Source organism: Alosa sapidissima, chromosome 7, assembly GCF_018492685.1.
Source record: "Alosa sapidissima isolate fAloSap1 chromosome 7, fAloSap1.pri, whole genome shotgun sequence".
Taxonomy (NCBI): Eukaryota; Metazoa; Chordata; class Actinopteri; order Clupeiformes; family Clupeidae; genus Alosa; species Alosa sapidissima.
Window position 1 is genome coordinate 34,486,365 of NC_055963.1, and position 6,868 is coordinate 34,493,232.

The window sequence follows — 6,868 nt, forward strand, 5'->3', positions numbered from 1 at the left end:
CGATGGCTCTACTGAGTGTGTATGTATGTGTTCTGTGGATGATACAGTATTTATATATTGAGTGTTTATGTAAGTGTTTATTTATTTATTTATTTATTTATTATTTGTTTATTTATCTTTGTATACAAAGATATGAATACTTCTTACTTGTGCTTTCCTGGACTTCCTCCTAGTTTCAGGCATAATGTTGCCATACGTCAGATCTTTGGAATTAGTATCTACCCCAAGCCGACTGAGAGAAAGAGAGATTGAGAGAAAGCGAAAAAGAAAGAGTGAGAGAGTGAGAGAAAGAGATAGTGAGTGTAAGGGAGAGAATGATTAGAAGAATAAAAATAAGAAATTATGAATTATAGCATAATTGTCTGTAATAAATATCTGATTGTGAAAAGTTGCCGATTGCTCCATTTATGCTCGCTGGCCAAGTAATTCAAGTAGTCACTGGTTTAGCCGGTGGGTCTGCTAATGTGCAATTGCTAATCTGCAAAAATGATGTCTGCCATACCACAACAAATGTCTGATCATGAATGTGTAATTTACTCCCATGACAACAATTTTTGAAGATATTATGTTCACTTTGCACGTCACAGCATAATATCACTGAGATGAATTGACTGGCAGCATTCCATTTGAATCTCCAGCACAAATCTGAATGAGAAAGAGTTGCTATGCAATAGACCATTAATTCCCAACCTTGGGGTCGCCTAAAATTCAAATGGGGTCAGCTGAGATACTGGGTATCTTAAAATTGATCAGGACATTACATGTACATACAAAGTAGTTGGTGCATAGAAAGACAAAAGATATAGTGCAGTGTAGACAGTGTACAGTTGTTTTCAGAAGGTGGTTTAGAGTAGTATAAATTAAATATAAGTATGTGCAGTGTATTAGCAGTAACCTTAGAAGAGCAGAATAAATATGGCCATGTAATATAAACAACATGTACAGATATGTGCAATGTAGTGGCAGTACCATTATAGTAGTAGTAAGAAAATTATTAGATATATGCAGTGTATTATGCAGTGAATATATTACAGACAAACTGAATAAATATGGATATTTAGTATAAACCATATAAACAGATATGTACAGTATGTACAGCTATGTGCAGCGTGGTAACAGTACCATTGTAGTGCAGAAACAGTAACATTATAATAGTGTTAAGAATTAAGTGTATGTGCAGGATGAAGAGCAGTAGAATATGGCTATGGATAAGTTTGTAAATAAATAGACACTATGGATGGGATAGGGTAGTCCAGTTGTGAGGCGGGGGGATGTCCGTCTCCTTATTGTCCCTGTCAAGGCTGCCAGGGTCGTATAGTATATAGTATAAGTATATACTCTACGACCATGGCAGCCTTGAGTCACCATGGTCGTGGACACCTCAACAAGCACAGACAAGGAGGCATCAGGCGGGGGCGGGGGGTGATGGGGGCTTAAGTTCGTTGGATGTCACCGGGATGCAGAGCTAGAGTTTAGTAGGGTGACAGTCGCAGGAAAGAAGCTTCCTCTGAACCTGCTGGTTCAGGTGCGGAGAGACCTGTAAAGCCTCCCTGAGGAGAGTGGGGTGAACAGTCTGTGGTTGGGGTGAGAACAGTCTTTGATGATGCTGCACACCTTACGCAAGCATCGCTTGCCCTGGATGGCCTCAATGGAGGGGAGTGAGGAACCGGTGATGCGTTGGGCAGCCCTCTGCAGTGCTTTCCGGTCATGGGCAGAGCAGTTGCCATACCAAAAAGGTGATGAAGGTGGAGCTCATAAATCAAATATTCAGTCACAGTCTAGCAGATGCCCTGCAGTACTGCAATGTAGAGCTGCAACTTCCTCAGTTCCAGGGGTGTGAGGAGACCGTTCAGCTCATTTGTGGTAGTCCTTGAGCAAGGCAGTTGTTCTGGGGAGATATAAAATAAATAAATGGATAAAAAGGGATTTGAGATGCATCTTATTTTTGTGAATCAGTCATGTGAATAATACAGTGTTGGGCAAGCTACTTTTGAATTGTAGTGAGCGAAACTATCAGTTACTCTGCTATGAAAAACACTACACAAAACTACCTCCCCAGTCAAATGTAGCAAGCTTAGTAACACAAACACAGCAGTAGGCTAGTTCACTACATAGGAAGCTACTTTAAATTGTGCTAATTTCACATGACAAAAGTGTAGCTTGTTTGGCCAAGCTACTTCATATAAAGAAGTTAAGCTATTGAAAAGTTACTTTATTCAGGAAATAGTGAAGCTACCACCAACACACTTATTACTAGCTAAGCTACAAGTAGCAACTGCCCGATAATAGGCTACAGTCTGTGCAACTTGTGTAAAATTCGCCGGCCAATGTTATATTAGTAATATTTGATTCATTTCTACAATAGCATTCTTGTGTCAGTTGTAATGTAAGTCAGTGTTATGGAATATGACTCATCAAGTCTCAGTTCATAGCCGGGTGAACACCTGAACACCTAGCAAGTAGCCTAGCTAGCTGGCTACGATTTACATACAATAACAAAGATCCTTGCTCCTTTTCAACTCTCTGGTAATATTGCATTCACAAAATACAACCAATAGTACGATAATGTTAAATCTTACTTGTGAAAAGTAATCCCCCGAACCCTGTTTGCGATGGTCCGCCGATTTGAGCAGGAATATGCTGCACATTGCTCTGGCATCTTGTTTCTTCTGCTGCAACTATAGCAGCTGCATTTCCTGTTTCCAGCAGCCAATGCTGTGTCTTCTCTGGCACAAAGGCTCTGGCATTGCAGCAAATCACCCAGACATCATTTTTTTACCTCTGACGTCAGACGCAAAGTTTTTGCGCGTGGCACACATAAAAATTTGACGTCTGACGCTCAGACGTCTATTTTTTACTCCTGAAGAAGTAAAAAATCTACACGTGGAGGCGTTATTTTGACAGACGTTTTGTCTTGAACAGCTTGCCATACGCACCTGACCTGTGCCTGCATAAGCGGTCCTAGAAGGAGATTGTCGCGGTTGTCGTATGAGACGACTCAACGTTGTCGGAAAAGGTGAGTTTGTGATGTATAACAAACGAACGATCATCGTCATCAAGTTTTATGAAATGAATTAAAATCTTCTGAAATCCAGGCTGAGTTTGCCACGTTTAGCCTAAATAATCAGACAGATAGCTTGCAGAGAAGCAGCCCGTTATCACAAAGCCTATACTATTTTTTTTGGTAGGCATTAGGCAAACTGTATGCTACGTCTATGTCTGCTGATAGTTTTTCACATTTCGTTTTAGCAAGAAGAATGAATGATGGAAGTAATGCATCACATTAATTATTTTATTCAAAATGGTTAAAGGAATTAGCCGGAGTAAAATGCACTTTAGATCAATTTACGGATGATTGGGAGTACATACGTTGAGTTGACATCAAAATCATGTCATTCGGATGTGTTTTGAGAAAGTTCGATTTTACTGTTTTTAGTCAAAACTCGTTAGCGTGTAAGTGAGAAGGGCATATTATTTCGCCGCTACAAAACGCTATTTTTATACCTCTTCTACAGTTCCAAACAACATTACACTTGGTGGTAGTGAGTAGAGGGTCCCTAAAGCCAAACCGAAGTATCCCGAGGTCTTTATGTGGTCGGATAGAGAGTCCAGAATGAATTTCATCAAGCCAGTACCTTTCCGGAAATGTTGCCATCTTTGCTCCAAACACATTTGTCGCCCTAGGCAATTGCCTAGCTCGCCTATAGCAATCGCAGGCCCTGTACATACATTCCATGTTGGTCAGTGTTGGGAGCAGTCGTGTTTGTGTTGTTATTTGTCTTTGTCTCAGGAGATTCTGTTGCTGAGAAACAGGCAAGTTTAGGAAGTTTTCAGAACATTTCATGATCAGTTTAGCCTTGTGCTAAGCAGCAGTAGCATCAATTACACGGTTTATTTCTATTCACAATGTGAAAGTCTGGAGTAACCTAATCAGGAAAAAAGATGTTAAGGTGTGATATAACGAGTGACACAGTGTAAATTATTTGTTACATATTTATTTAATATTTATTTCACTTCTACAATTTATCGGAGAATTTATCTAAAATTGTCAGGAGGCGCTCCTCCCTGGCAGACGCCTCTCTCTCTGGCAGCCATCTCCCTCTCCCTCCTGTCCTCCCTCTCCCTCATCTCCCTGAAAAACCTCTCCTCCCTCTCTACATCCTCACGGTGCCGCCTCTCCTCCCTCTCCACAGCCTCTTGGTGCCTCCTCTCCTCGCGCTCTGCAGCCTCTCTCTCTCTCTTCTCCTCTCTCTCTCGCTGCTCTCTCTGCATCTCCTGCATCACCTTATCAGCCTGCTTCTCATTCTCCTGTAAGGCTTTCAAAATTTCCAGTGTATCTACCCGGCGCCTCTTTGGGGTAGACACCTCAGGAGTCACCGGTGTCACCACAGAAGGGGGTGAGGCCCTCGCCACTTCCGGGTTGGATGAGGCAAAGAGAGCAGGCGGCTCCATAGACGGCCTGCTCCCTATTGCCTCATCCATCAGTGAGTACCACTTCCAAGAAGCAGCGGTGGCCTCACCCCCCTCTGTACTAACACCAGTACGAGGGTTCTTAAGTGCCTGTGGATGGAACGACAACAAAAAAGCTGCACTATTTCACTATCAAATGCTAAACACTATAACCATGCATTTACATTTCTTACTTACAAAAATACACTACCGTTCAAATGTTTAAAGTCTCTCAATCACCCTAGGTAAAAACACTGACAATGATTCCCAAACAATCCTAAAAGAGTTTTCCAAAAAGATATGTATGGAACAACCTTGTACTAACCTTGTATTTCTGGACCAAGTTCTCCCATCGCTTCCTGATGGCTTTGGCATCCAGCCTCCCCTCCAACCCCCTTTTCTTAATGAATTCCCTGGTAAAAAACACAACAGCAGATCATATCAATGCATTAAATAATACAGAGGCCCACTACCAGAACATTTAACATGACATGAGTACTGGGTTCGCCCACCTAATATGTTATGTTACACATGAAATGCAACTACATTATTACTATATTTCTTATGTTTTGTTTGCAACAAGAATATCACAACATTTATTTTGAGGAGATTATTTATCCTGGGGTTGGGCCAGAGATGCATAGACTGCTTTACATGTGTTTAGCCTCCACTACAGCACTGTCAATAACAACGAGCATATGTGATCACGTTAGTTTGAAGTGAAGAACGTAGCGTAATACAACTGGTAATGCAATGTACTTACTCGAATCCAGTAAGGGTCGCATTTCTCCTCCCCGTAAACAAATCTGCGTTGGCAGCACGCCATGGGATAAGCTCCCTTGTATCTTCGTCCGTCCCTAAAACAGATCAAAATACCTCGATGAGACAAAAGGAACTCACCTTGCCCGTCAATAGTATACGTGATATGAAAAATTACAACGGCACAACACTGTATTCACCAGCACAATAAAATAGTCACGAAGCCAGTTTCATAACTTTCTAGCGTTCACACAGATAACATGCTCGTCCCAATGGATGGATTAACGTGTTAGGTAGCATTAACATACAACGTTATGTTACGTTAACTTGCCAAATGATTATGTCGGCTTCAATCTGTGAGGCCACGTAAGTAATACATTATACGTCAGTAAACGTTTCGTATTACTGCTGTTACTTACATTAATACGATAGAGTTCACATTTAAAACGTGCTCGTCCCAATGGATGGCTTAACGTGGCTTAACGTGCTAGGTTGCTAGGTAGCATTAACATGTAACTTACGCTAATTAACTCGCCAAATGATTATATCGGCTTCAGTCAGTGAGGGACATGTAAGTGATGCATTAGACGACAGTACAATGCCTCGTATTACCACCATTACTTACATTTATATGATTGCGGTGTCGCAGCTCCGGCTGTCTCGGCTGAATTGTCCACCATTATTTTCAAAATTGGAAAATCTTCCCGACGTCCCTGGTCCCTCCCTTTCCGCTTTGTAGTCAAGATGGCGTCCGTTTAGTGCGAGTAGGGTCCATCGTTGCACACTGAATTTTATGACCGTTTTTAGGGGGTCATCCGGGTACCTTCAGTGCACTGACTTTTTGTGTTATCTACACTATATACTTAAAACTAAGTGTTCGAAGTGTAGAAGTAGGCGGAATGAGACAGACCCACTTTCAACTCTCCGTTTGGGACTTCCGGTAATGGCGGGGTGCTGAGAGGCTGCGATAGACCAACCCTCCTGATTATAACTCCTTGAAAACGTTCAAATTCTACTCATTATCGAAAATTTAGTACTGATTTCGACAGATTTGTGACGATGTCACAAAGGAGGAAGAAGACGGCTGCTCAAAAACAGCAAGAGCAAGAAAAAGACACCGAAATACGAGAGCTTTCTGAATCTGAACACGAGGAGGTGAGGGACGGCGAGTGTGAGTCTGAATCTCTTGACGATAACTCCACAAGTAACCCCAGCACTTCGGATGTCATGAATGCAATAAAAGGAATGGAAAAGCGAATTACAGTTAAGATAGATGGGGTATTAGAAAGGGTTAAAGAAATAACCGAAAGAGTTGAAGAAGCGGAAGGACGCATTTCGGGGGCAGAGGACGAAGTAAACCAACTTAAAACTCGCATTACCACTTTACAATCCGAAGTGAAGTTGCTGCTAGAGAAAACGGACGAGATGGAGAATCGGAGTCGGAGAAATAATGTGAGGCTGGTGGGTTTGCCGGAGAACGAAGAAGGACGAGATGCGTGTACGTTCCTGGAAAGTTGGATTCCGTCAATCCTAGAGATGAAGGATAGGCCTACCGCGCTAGCACTGTAGAGAGCACATCGAATTGGCCTACGGCCTCAGGCAGAGAATGACGCCAATGCTAGGCCAATTCGCCCGAGAACTCTCATTATGAAGTTTCTCA

At 42.1% G+C, this 6,868-nt stretch overlaps 1 long non-coding RNA gene across 1 annotated transcript; it reads right to left on the reverse strand.

The window, feature by feature from the left end:
- Positions 1-4,738: 4,738 nt before the first annotated feature.
- Positions 4,739-6,124, reverse strand: LOC121713730. Its single transcript, XR_006032931.1, has 3 exons — positions 5,834-6,124; positions 5,213-5,306; positions 4,739-4,862 (listed from the first exon to the last, which is right to left on the reverse strand). It is a non-coding gene; the product is annotated as an uncharacterized LOC121713730 (long non-coding RNA).
- Positions 6,125-6,868: the final 744 nt, after the last annotated feature.